We start from the raw sequence: 13,656 nt of genomic DNA on the forward strand, positions 1-13,656 counted from the left end.
TCTCACGGGGGGCAATTTTTTTGATAATGATTAAGGCAACCCATTCAGTAGGTACATTAAGCAAGACAATTGTATCAATTTGTTGTTAGCTGATTAACTCATACAGCAATGCCTTTTTGACCACTAGATGGCAGCACACAACAGAAATATTTTCCCTCTACCTACATAGCTAGACTAGCTAGTTACAGGTGGAAAGCAATGGAAGAAAGTTGCATCCAGGAGCCTTCATAAGCAAAGATGATGTGGCTCCACATTAAATGATCCCACTTTTTCATTATCCACATGTCTCAAATGTTGTATGATGTAACATAGCTTAACAGGACACATGATATGTCCAGTAACAACATAAAGAAGGGGGCAACATATAAGTCAAAACCAACAATATTTATTGACTGAAAGTAAAGCAAAATAAGTCATCACAGAAAATAAGATCAGTGTTTCATTCACACTGTGAAACCTATGAAAAGTGACAGTGGTATATAGGAATACAGACCGCGTTAGCCACTTCACAGCCTGCTAGCCACGATTTTCTTTCGTTCCAATTCTTGGATGTAGGATCCCCCCCCCCCCTTTGTAGAAACCTGGTGAATGGATACATTTGGTCTAGGAAGTCCTAATTGTTTTGTTGTCAATTTATCTTCATTAGTACACCGACTAAAAAGGAGTTTCTTGCAAAGAGCGAATCGAGTTGTTGCACTGAACGTTAGCCATCTTGACAGAATATGCCATGACCGAAGCCGCAGGACATCCTTATACGCTTATACGTCCTATTACATATGACGAATGTTACATATGGCGAGCCCTCCCGGAAGCCATAGAGCACGGGTCGGCAGCAAGCAGCCCCCTGGCCAATTCTGGCCCGCCAGCGATTTTTTTTGGCCCGTCAGATTATTCCAATCGTAGCCGAGTTTTTTTTTTAATCGTTTTTTTTCCCCCCTGTCGACAGGCTCACGAATTAGGCAAGCTGATGCTAAGCAGAAATGAGAGAGAACACCAGGGCACCATGATTTGAATTCTTAATTTCATCAGTCGTCTTTAACTGAACTTCAGGCTCACAGAAGTGTTGCAACAAGATATTTGCGTTAGAGCGAAATAAAAAAAACATAGGTTTATGTTTTGCAAAACGTGATAACTTTGTTCAATCATGGGTTTGTTTGTTTGACTGTTCTCCTGAAAACCACATAGTTGACATACAGAATGCCCTAGAAAATTATATTTATTGAGGAAACCTTCAGATTTCATTTATTGAGATGAGAAGAACAGTATGTGTAATAGAGTTGTAAATAAAGTTCTTGGTAGCTGTTGTTAAATCCTGCGTCATTGGGTCGAGACTCTTATTTTGAAATATTGTTCACACCATAGTAGCATGTTGCTGCCCTGCAGCAGAAGAGAAGATAACAGCTGCAGGCGGACCAAAGTTATGCCCATACTGATTAGTTACATATTTGATGACCCATTCTGCAGGAAATATCCCAGTGTCCCAGTCCTTCATTAGCCAGCAAACACAATGCAGGTTACATATGCAAGAACAGGAATTACTGTCACTGCCAAATAACAGAGCAACAGAGTTGGATTTAGAGAGAGAAATAGAAAGAGGAAATAGATTTTTTCATTTAGAATTCTTTTGATGTCAGATGGACTCATTACAAAAGAGTTTATTTTGTGGTTGATGTAGCAATCTGTGATGTTTAAGAAAGAGGAATTTTCTTTTGTGGTTGATGCAGCAATCTGTCTTTATTCCAATGAAGTGCGCAATCTTTATTCCAGTAAAGTGCTCAATCTTTATTCCAGTAAAGTGCGCAATCTTTATTCCAGTTAAAGTGGCATTATGTAGGAATTGTACTTCAGGGTTAGGGTAAGGATTAGCAGTTTTACCTTAAAATAACAGCTTAAAAACATCAGTCGTCTTTAACTGAACTTCAGGCCGACAGAAGTGTTGCAACAATATATTTGCATCAGAGAAAAATAAAAAAACGTAGGTTTATGTTTTGCAAACCGCGACAACTTCGTTACATATGAGACACATGGGCTTTCCATTAGTGAAACTGGGTAAAATGAACGCAAAATTGTCTTTATAGGCTCTTTCGTTGTCAACTTTCCTCTTCAGACTTTTTGACAAAGACATCGTTCCCAGCTAATTCTTTGCTAACTTCTCTCTGCACGCTATTTTCCCCAAACAATAAACATTGTAACATTGTAAGGAGGTTCGTCAACCAACTATTTCGAAATAAAAGTAGCCTAAGATAGACTCCAAGTAGTAGCCTAGGGCCCTCATTTATAAAACGTACTTACGCACAGATTTGTTCTTAGAGTGTTCGTGCGATCAAACCCACGTCAAAGTACAGATTTATAAAAACCATCTTTGACGTGGAAATGTACGTATCTATACGTCAAGTTCTATTTTGCGTAAGTATATTTCCTTGTGGCAATACTAGAGTACTGCAGGAATTCGGAACTCTCAGAGCGCCGACACGCAGTTTCATCATCATCATCACCACCACTGTCACCATTAAGGCTAATGGTGAAAGGCCAAATTTCGCTCAATAAAATCAATTAAACAATTTTAATAATTGAAATTGCATCAGTCCACAGCACTGTCCTGAGGACAAAAACGTGTGTAAAACATTTTGCTCAATCTATAGCCTATAAAAAGTCTGATAGTGACTTCGTTTTCAGTAGGAGATATGGTAACGGGTATTATCTCTGGATTGGAAAAGAGATAATTCCTGATATACGCAAACGGTTCCTCATGGGCATGTGTCTCTGCTGCCTCATACTGTGTTTCTGCATTTTTTCCTTGTTCCATTCCATCAGAACTTGCAACAGACTCTCCACGTGTGTATCCACGGTAGCACCCATGGTAATGCCCCTCAACAGCAACAAGGTTTCTACTCGTGATAGCAAGTATCCTCTGGTCGAGTTTGCTGGTTGCAGCTTTTCTGATACGATCATCAGCGCCAACTCTGAATATTGTATGAGCGGTTACCTGGTGTTTTGACTCTTCTGGTATTTACTTTTTTTCTGACAGAATATACAATGTTCTTCAAGTACCCTTGCAGTTCTCACGGCATCTCTAGATTATCTTTTTGCAAGTTGTTCCGCAGGCTCAACAGAGGCATCTTTTTTGGTGATTGAGTCCAGGAGCTTCTTCATGGTGAAAATGCTACGGCATTTCCGATGGTATTGAACTGGGGGGATCTCTCCCTCACCCAGGCCTTCGGCAAGGTCCAAAATTGGGGCATGTTGCCGGATGTGTGCTGCATTCAGTAAAGTCTGCCACGATTCTAGATTCTGGGGTGACACTAGGTTGGAGTCATCACTGGAATCCTCACTGGAGCAATCGATGATGCACATCATCCGTGCCCGCTTTATAGGCACGCTGCTGGTTTCTTCCATCAATCCTTCAGGACATCAAAATCTTCACCATAAATGTTCCATCAATGTCTTGATCAACAATAATAATAATAATAATTAATTTAATTTGTAATGCACTCTTCATTCAGAAGAATCTCAGAGTGCCAACATATTAGAAACTAACTATAATAATACAATAAAATAAAAATTAGTCAACATAAGCATAATTGAAATTTTTTAACATTTTAACATAAGATTTAACACAAGGCCAGACAGAACAACTTCACTAAGCTTTCAAAACATCATGCTTATATCTGATTTCATCAGCTCAAATACAGTGGGGAAAATAAGTATTTGAACCCCTAAGCAAACAGCAAGAATTCTGGCTCCCAATGACCAGTTATGTGCCCAAGAAGCACACAGATTAGTCATCATTAGGCCTAACAAGGTACACCTGATCTCAACTGGTGACGTGTATAAAAGAAACCTGTCCAAATAATCATACTTCACACCTTCAACCTCACCACCATGGGCAAGACCAAAGAGTTGACCAAGGAAGTCAGAGATAAGATTGTAGACCTGCACAAGGCTGGAATGGGTTACAAAACCATCGGCAAGCAGCTTGGTGAGAAGCAGACAACTATTGGTGCGATTATTCGCAAATGGAAGCAACACCAAACAACTGTCCATCGCTCTAGGTCTGGGGCTCCATGCAAGATATCCCCTCGTGCGGTATCGGTGATCATCCAAAAGGTGCAGAATAACCCCAGAACTACACAGGGGGAGCTTGTGAATGATCTCAAGGCAGCTGGGACCACAGTCACCAAGAAAACCATTGGCAACACACTACGCCGTAATGGTTTGATTGAGGCAGAACTCTCAAGGTCCCCCTGCTCAAGGAAGCACATGTACAGGGCCGTCTGAAGTTTGCCAATGAACACTTGAATGATTCTAAGGAGGATTGGGAGACAGGATGTGGTCAGATGAGACCAAAATCAAGCTCTTTGGCATCAACTCGACTTGCCGCGTTTGGAGGGGGATGAATGCTGAATATGACACCATCCCCACCGTCAAGCATGGAGGTGGAAACATTATGCTTTGGGGCTGTTTCTCTGCCAAGGGTACAGGACGACACCACTGCATCGAGGGGACTATGGATGGGGCCATGTAATGTGGAATATTGGGCTTGAACCTAATTCCCTCATTCCCTCCCATTGAAAACGCAACCTTAAGGATTTGGAGAGGATCTGCAAAGAGGAATGGACCAAAATCCCTCCTGAGATGTCTGTAAACCTGGTGACCAACTACAAGAAAAGTCTGACGTCTGTGCTTGCCAACAAGGGTTATCCCACCAAGTACTAAGTCATGTTTTGCTAGGGGTTCAAATACTTATTTTCTGCATCAAATGCAAATTAAGTCATAAATGTCTGGATTTTTTTGTTGATATTCTGTTTCTCACTGTTAAAATATACCTACTATTACAATTATAGATCACACATTTCTTTGCAAGTGGCCAAACTTGCGAAATCGGCAGGGGTTCAAATACTTATTTTCCCCACTGTACCTGAAATTATTCTTAAATAAATTCTTACAAGCTAAGTACATTTTCATTACATATCTCACCAATTCCAATGTTTTTTCTTCTGTTAAAAGCTGAAAGTAAATGCACAACTGTGCACGATTATGGTCAACCGAATACAACAATGTACATAAGTGTATATCAAGGCTGATCTTGGTGCCATCTAAGAATCAGATTTTCAAGTGATAACAACAAAACGTGTATGAAAAATCATATTGTATCGTATGCAACATTTGACTTATTATTTTGAAAAATAATTTACAAATAATTTAGTTAATGACCAAAATGATATCACTGTTAAGATGATATTATAGTGGGGCGGCTTAGCTTGATAGTTCACAAGAATTGAAATTTGGTACACATATAGCCAAAGACAGTACAAAAAAAATAGATATCGAGTTTTTTTATGAGTTTTCAATATGGCGGCCGTGGGAGCCATTTTTCAAGATGGCCGCCATTGACAACAACTTTTAGTTGAATTTCTGACCTTTGTTAATTAATATGTAAGATTGTTGATCTAGTTAGTTATTTTTGAGGGGTTATATTGGGGGTTACTACATGTATAACACAAATAAGTCATTCAAATTTTAAGATGGTTGTTATTTTTCAAAACAGCAGCCGTGACTGGTTTAAAGTTAGTAATTGCAACAAAGTTGCATAGATATATGATATAGAGGATCATAACATCAAATCACACTTTTTTCATGTTGCTGAATTCAGACGGTACCTCTAGGCTTTGAATTGCTGTCTGAAGCCATCTCTCATGAGTGATTTAACGCTTGTCTCTGGGACCTGCGACACCTTGAGATTGCTGGCTACAGGCGGAACCTCTGTGTAATACTCTGGCAGGCGGTCAATGGTCTTGCAATGTTCTCCCTGACAGAGTACAAGATGTCTTCGGTCAGCCTCTTCCCCAACATAGGAGGGATGCTGGAGTAGAGAAATTGCAGTGGAGGGCATACCACTTTTGATGATGCTTGCAGATGTTGTTCCCCATCTGAGTTGACAGTAGAAGTCAGTTCCTTTGTGTGTGTGTGGGCATGCAGCATCAGCCCTACATATAAAGGAACTGGTATCTCCTGTGTAGTACTGTGTCTGACAAATCCTGTGCCTGGTCCCCGTTTGTGCTTGACACGGTTGAATTTAATAATCTGAGCAATTGCCAGTGCTGTGGGTGATGTCGTCTCTGCCATCTGATTTTTTATGCTGGGTCCCTCTAACAGCATATGCACGAGGGTCAATAATAGCTGTGGAACAGAGTCCTCTTGGCATCTCTCAGGGAATCCATTAAAAGATTTGGCCTCACCAAATATGTGATGACGTACAATTTGTGTAGCACGTGCAATGTGCATAACATCTTTGGTGTTGTCCTGTTCACAGGCTTTGGCAAGAGCAATTCCAACATCATCTTCAAAAGCCATCAGGATTTATCCTCCCTTCGTATAAGCTCACATATCAGGGAACTCAGCAAGAAGCCTTTCCTTCAGCTGGGCAGAGTGAATTCTGTTATCAATTTCCACTCCTAGCTGTTCCATTTGTGAATGGTAGAGCTGGGCGAGTTCAGCTAACTTGAAGACTGGTGCTGTTTCCTCATCTTGCCTGGTCTCTTCGATGTAAAGGACCAGCTCAGCAAACACAATTGCAGAGGCCGATGCTACCTGTCTCTGGCAGTCATCATGTATGTCATGGCTGGCCTTTCTGGCTCGATTGTAAAGACTTACAAGGCATCAGGTGTGATATTTAGCTTCAAGTTTCCTTAGAAGTTCATAAGTATGTATAAACTTCCAAAAACGGTGTACGATGACTACATTTAACTAAAAAGATCATCAACATCATATTATATCCAAAATAAGAGAATTGATCTGAAAACTCTTGCACTGGCGGCCATCTTGAAAAATGGCCGCTATGGCCGCCATGTTGAAAATCACATTTGTTTTTAGAAGTCTTTGGCTATATGTGTACCAAATTTCACGCTTTTATCACAAAATGCACAATTGTTCAGGTTATCTGGCCCACTATTAGCACATTGTGCGATTTGGGGAAATTTCGCTAAAGCGCTGATCAGTGAAAATGTTAATATTGCCCAAAAATATGAAAAGCTGCTTTTGTGCAATGGTTTTCATATATTAATAGACTTATATCAGTCCAACAAACAACTTAGTAAAGGTAAAGTTTTGCCCCCTCAGATGGTACCAATATGTGGTCTGGCCCATGGACTAATTGGCATTGTTAGAGGATATTGCCAACCGTGCAATAAGGAGAGAAAGGGTTTTTTGTGATCGCGCAGACTTTTTGACACAGGATGATGTATGGCTGATAAGCAGGTACCGCTTGCCAAGAACGGCTCTGTTAGAGCTTTGTGCCCAAATGGGCCCTCATCTACAGAGACGCACCAGATGCAACCAGGCCATACCCGTTCAGGTTTTGTCTGTTCTTGGGTTCATGGCTACAGGAACGTTCCAACGTGAAATTGGAGACCAGTCGGGTATATCCCAGTCATCATTAAGCAGAATTTTGCCCGATGTTCTTCACGGTATTATCCCTCTATGTCCGCAATGTATTAGATTTCCATACAGTGCCCAGGAACAGCGAAATGTGGAACAGGATTTCCTGCGTAAAACAGGGTTCCCAATGGCTTCTCACCCCGATTGCGCACACTCAGACAGCCTAGGAAGCCCACTTCAATACAGCACATGCCCGTGCGCGGTCGGTAGTGGAGCGTAGCATAGGCATGCTGAAGGGAAGGTGGCGATGTTTGGATGCATCCGGAGGGAGACTGCTTTATGACCCCGAAAAAGGTTTGCCAGATCAACCTAGCCTGTTGTGTGCTACACACCATCTGTCTAAGCCATGGCATAGAGCTAGGAGAAGACAAAATGCGCATGGACCAAGATGACCACCCTCCCATCCCAGCTGGCTGGAACACGCACATCACTGCGCTGAGAAGACAGGAGCTGATTCACCAACTATACCAACAGGTAAATAATGTTGATAAGAATAAATGCACACATGATCACATTTTCTTCAGAATGTTTTATTTAGGCACGTTTGTTCAAAGAACCCTTAATAGCGGACAGAGTTCGGCAACAACCTTACTAACAGACTCATTCAAGTCCCTTTGTGTCTGAAGGACGGCCTCGGATAATACCCTACCATGATGGGTGGAAGAGAAAGCTGGTGAAGGCCGGCGACACCCTGATGGAAGACGGGCCGAAGAAGAAGCTGGTGATGGCCGGCGAGGCCCCGATGCTGGTGACGCAGGTGCTGCTGCCTCAGATGCGGCTTCTGGTGCTGCTCGTGCAGCAGGTGCGGCCGCTGGTGCTTCGAGACGTGTCTACTACCATGTCCAGTGGCGTAACGTAGTCACGACGGGCCAAGGTGCAAGATATTATGACGGGCCCTCCTAGTGAACGCAAGTTACTATCGTGGCGTTCCCTACTTCCGCCCCCGCGTCTAAAAAGAATGCTAAACAAAGATGTTTGTTATCGATATAAATAGTGTTTAATGAATCAACCTTACATATTTCAGAAGCGACGGGTGTGTACGGACTCATGGAGTTAAATTTTTCTCGACAAATGCCGCTGTCGCTGACTCTCTTCACCCATGCATTATTATAGGACGGCCGTAGGTTACCTGTTGCATGGTTGCTGATACACCACTGAGAGCAGCTATGCTGAACCCAGCTGAACTGCTGCACTGCTGCTAGCAGGGGGGACGTCCGTGGCAGACTCCGTGGGCTGGCGACAAGTTGACGGGCTAGTTAAAAAGCCAGAATAATCTAATTTAGGCAGCTTTGCCACCTTCTCCTCCTATTCTTTTCTCTTGCCTTTTTCTACTTCCACTCTTATGCTTAAAAGGCATTGTTACGAGTAAAGTTGTGATGTGCTCAATGATCTAGGTTGTCGTGACCTTCAAATTGGTTTAACTATATATATATATCAAATACAGACTTGACATTGCTGGGTAATATGTGTGTTGTTGTCCAATCATCATTGCTAATCACAAAAATACCAAAGAAAATAAGAACTTATTCATTTCATTGAATAGTTTTTTTTATAGTTTCTATAGTGTATGTAGGATAAGCATATGATTTTGTTATAAATTGCTACTATTTACCCCAAAAAATTATAAAAACCATAACGGAGATAAGTTTTCCTTTTCAAGAGGATATATAACATTAGACACTGCCAACAGTGTAATAGCAGTTCGTCTTTGAACACAAGTATATCTGAGAGGCGGACATTTGATGCAGTACTGGGGGGGGCCTGTCGAGAGACTTATGTATATCTTTAGGCCCGGCTACGGGCCCCCACACCCCACGGGCCCAGGTGCAGCCGCACCTGCTGCACCTCCTATAGTTACGCCCCTGACCATGTTACATGCTTTTGCCATTACGCAACCAGACAGGCTTTCGAACAATGTTTTGGCCTGCATCTGCTCTTCTATCAGCAGAACGCCAATTTCAGCCTTACTATAATTCTTCTTTTTACGTGTTTCTTGCCATTGTCACAGAGAGTTTTTGCATTGAGATTGTGCTCAATTTATATGCTAATTAGATTAAGTTGGGGCGTTTTGAGGGAGGGGATTCAGTTGCGCACAATTCCACGATCATTTGTGATTTATAACTGAAGGATACACGTGTTTTTTTGTGCGTACGTTCGTTTTCTCTGAATCACACTTATGATCATTTCAGAAAATGTCTTAGATCAAATGGAGGATGGCTTCTACGCAACATTTTATAAATGAGGCCCTAGGTTTAATTATGAGGCTCAATGTTGAAAGAAGTCCATCATTGCTATTATTCACAATAGACGAGGCTATATCGACAGAGGGGAATAAGATAGAGTTAATTAAAATAACGAAATTATTCAAACAGACCACCAATGGGCTCATTCACATGGTTTGTTATCATTAGTTATTTTTAGTAGACCTATCCATTCTCCATGTAGGCCTAGTTGTTGGGAGTGCACGTAGGGGCACCTATCGCAGCGTCTAAATAGGCAGTATCCCAGACTCTGGCCCGCTACCTAGTGACGAGGAAAAATACTGGCCCGTGGCCCAAGTTACTTGCCGAACCCTGCCATAGAGAATGCATTGAGAGCCCTGTTTTGTGAAAAAAATTGATTTAACCTGAGAGTCAATGAGAGAGATCTGGGACGACTTCCATTTCGCCCCAAAAAGGGGCGGGGCCATTTGAAGCACCACTTTTGCCTGACTGTTGCCTGATTCGACAATGACAATCAGAGGCAGATCAGACGGTCTAGTGGTAGAATCCGACAGAGAAAAAATCTCCTTTTCCCGTAGGCAGTGAGTCGCCCCAAGCCGCCCCCGTCCCTGTGTGATCAGTACATCACTAGATTCTACATATGAATCTCATGACATATTGATCCTTTCATTTTTTAGATACTTTGTAAAGAAAGCTAGCTCATGAATGAAAGTAAACAAAAAATTGCGGCAAAGTAGTAAGTATGTGGCAACACTAAACGATTCCAACTTGAAATGTCAACTTTATCTACCACCTGCCTGGGTTATTCAGTATCGGCTTGGCAAAGAGGCTAAATCCTTTGCAGCAAAACCCTGCTGAGTGAGTCGCTGCCAACTGCTGACAGGCTCACAAAATCATCTCTCTGGGCTGAGTGTGCTGCTGTGGTATTCGAGTGTTTGTCTAAGCATGGCTAGGAACTTTCTCTCATGGCACCTGCCTTGCTGTGACCAGCCAGGGAGAAAATCAACCCAAGGTCGACAGGGAATGTTTGCTTCCACATTCCGGAACACATTCATGTCAGAGTTACCCTGATGGCAAATGACTGATACCGAGCAGCAGCAGCAGCACCTAACCAGACAAAATGGAAGCATTATGCTTCCTCAGGGTAGGCTAGACTGTCACTCATAACGAAAGCCCTTCTTAGCCTCCCACCAAATGATGATGGGAGAACTGAGAGTAATGTATATCCGTCATGCCTTGTCAGAAGATAAACTTCAAACACTGCATGCTGTGCACTGCAAATGTGTTCAGACCTTCTTCCGAACTTTACTTCAAGCTAATGATTTTGTTTTGATTTAATGGACTGTTACAGTTGGAAAAGGGTCAACAGAACTGACTACTGTAAAGATAATACCCTACGCTACTTTCTCCCTTTTATCTGATGCGCAATGTAGTTCTCATGCTTCAAAGCTTCAAAGTGTTGGCACAGAACTGACAGAGGCTGTATTTAGACATTATGATCCCAGCCCCCAGGTGGCCATCCCTTTTTTGCTTTTAAATGACATTTATTACACCCTTAGCCAGAGTAGCCAGTGGGAACAGACACTCATTGTTGAGTGTTTGGTAAAAGTGTATAAGGAGGTCAAGTGCTTGCCAAATTGCATATAAACCAAAGGCACAGGAGTGTTGCCAGTCACAGGACATTTGTACAGGCGCCATGCCTCCCTGTTGTAGCAGTAGTGCTCAGGTGACTTCTGAGTGTAGCAACATGTGACACAAGAGCGGTCAGAACCGCATTAACACCAGGCTGAATCTGCTCTGCAGTTTGCTAATGTTCAGCCAGGGCACAGATAGACGTGATCTAGGCCCTAGATTCTAGGGGATAAAGTAAGAGTCTCTTAAATATAGTTCTGTTCCTAAAGTATAACAGCTTGAAATGTATTTAAAGAAAAAAAATGAAACCGATATTATTTATATATTCATAACCCATTTCTTGAACCAATAACCTAATTGTAATTAAGGTGTTGGGATCACCCATCAAATAGGCCTTTGTGCTTAGTGGGCCAAGGTGCCTTGGACAGAAGGCATGTGACTGGGAATTAGTTATGTCGTCTTTTAGACTGGTGGAGACATGTTTATCAGTCTCATGGGGCAGAGGACATGACACTGGCACTTTGTGTCACGAATACATGTAGGCAAGATATCAAAACTCAAGCTCCCTATTTGCCGCGGGCGCGCCGGTCTGTGACCTTCTGACCTATGTCGTCACGTCACTAACCTTGCAAAGAGCAAAGAAAGCACAATTAAATATATTTTTCTTTATTTCTATATCAACTCTGTAAACACAGACAAGACAATAAGACCATAGTGTGCATCCCATGTAATTCAAATTGAAAAAAATACCAAAATGTCTGACCTTACCCTGCAAGACAAGTAGTACTGTTGTTTGGATCTTTGTAAATGCCTGCAATTTAGGTCAGACAAGGTTGACCATTTTCACCTTTTGTTTTTTCTCTGGCATCACACCAGTTAATAATGACATAGTTTCATAATCTATGGTCTGTTTCAGATAGTTTTCTGGGTATTGAGAGTACAACATATCTGTTCTGGCCAAAGTAATTGTGACGGACCGAGCCTCGGTTGCCGTCAACATGTCTGGGTTTGGCCCAAAAAGCTCAGAGACAGAGTGAGGGTTCAAATATAACGGTTTATTCCGCATTCATTAGTCTGGAGAACTGCTAAGCCTCTCAATAGGCAGAGGACAAAAAGCAGCAGTCTCCAGGAATATCACCTGCTCAGCCTCTAAATGGGGTAGAGGACAACATGCAGCAGTACAATCGCTATTAAAATACCTGCTATGCCTCTAAATGGGGTAGAGGTCAAAAATCAGCAGTAAACATAAGGGTCCACATAAATGCACATACCTGACAAGACTTGACTAACTGACAGAACAATGAACATATATACACCTGGCGGCCAGCACCATTTTTACACACGGGGGGTAGACACAAACACTAAACAATACACAATGACAAGACAGACCCCGAGACACAAACATAGCATTTCTTCACAATCATAAAACAAAGAGAAAGCTATGTAATAAAATAATGTTCGAAAGGTTTGTAAAACCAACCACTTTATCCAGGTGGCCTGGCCCAGACCATTTTCCGTGTCCCCTCTGCCAGTCTAAGCAATTAGCGGTGTCCATGAGGTGGATCCAATTGTAATCAGTGGTATGAGTGTTTGTGTGTGCGTGTGTGTGCAAACCATGTCTGTTTGGGTGCGCTAGTGGGTGCAAATATGGGGCAGGAGTGTGCAGTTAATGTGCGGTCGCACCACGACCGCCACAGTCATCTATACCCTTTCGAGAGGTCAGAGGTGGACTCCACCTCCCGCTATGTGGTCATGCTATCAATGCTATTGAGGTGGATGGGGAATGCTACAGCTGTGTTTTGTAGTTGCCTGCTGTGCGTGCTTTGGCAATGGTTTTGTAGATGCCTGCGGTGCGTGCTTTGGCAATGGTTTTGATTGATCTTTGGTTGCTTCGCCAGGTCCTCCTCAAGTCTGATGTGAAGTAACAGGAGCAAGATACATTTGTACATACGCTTGTACACATACACCTACAGTAAGACGTAGAATCTTGTTGCATATTCCCACTTATCCTGGGTATGTCAGAAGTGCAATTACTGGACCCTTAAAATAGTCCTCTACAGTCATGACATCTCTGGAATATGCATCTTTCAGTTGTGGGACTCATAACATTTCTGAAAAAGTCTTTGAAGAACAATCACTATATCTTTTTCACCCTGTCTGCAGAGCCCACACCCCAAAGGTTTCAGGCTGATGGCTTCTTTCATGTCAACAGATGATAGTGTGGCAAGCTCTTATTTCATAATCACAGCATTTGTCCTGCAAAACGTAATTTTCCTGTGGTCAATGTTGTTTTTCTTATAATCCTGTTTTATATTAACTGATTATTTCTGTTGTAATGCTTTTGCATTAGTAAACATGTAGTTAT

The sequence above is a fragment of the Clupea harengus genome, chromosome 13 (assembly GCF_900700415.2).
Source record: "Clupea harengus chromosome 13, Ch_v2.0.2, whole genome shotgun sequence".
Taxonomy (NCBI): domain Eukaryota; kingdom Metazoa; phylum Chordata; class Actinopteri; order Clupeiformes; family Clupeidae; genus Clupea; species Clupea harengus.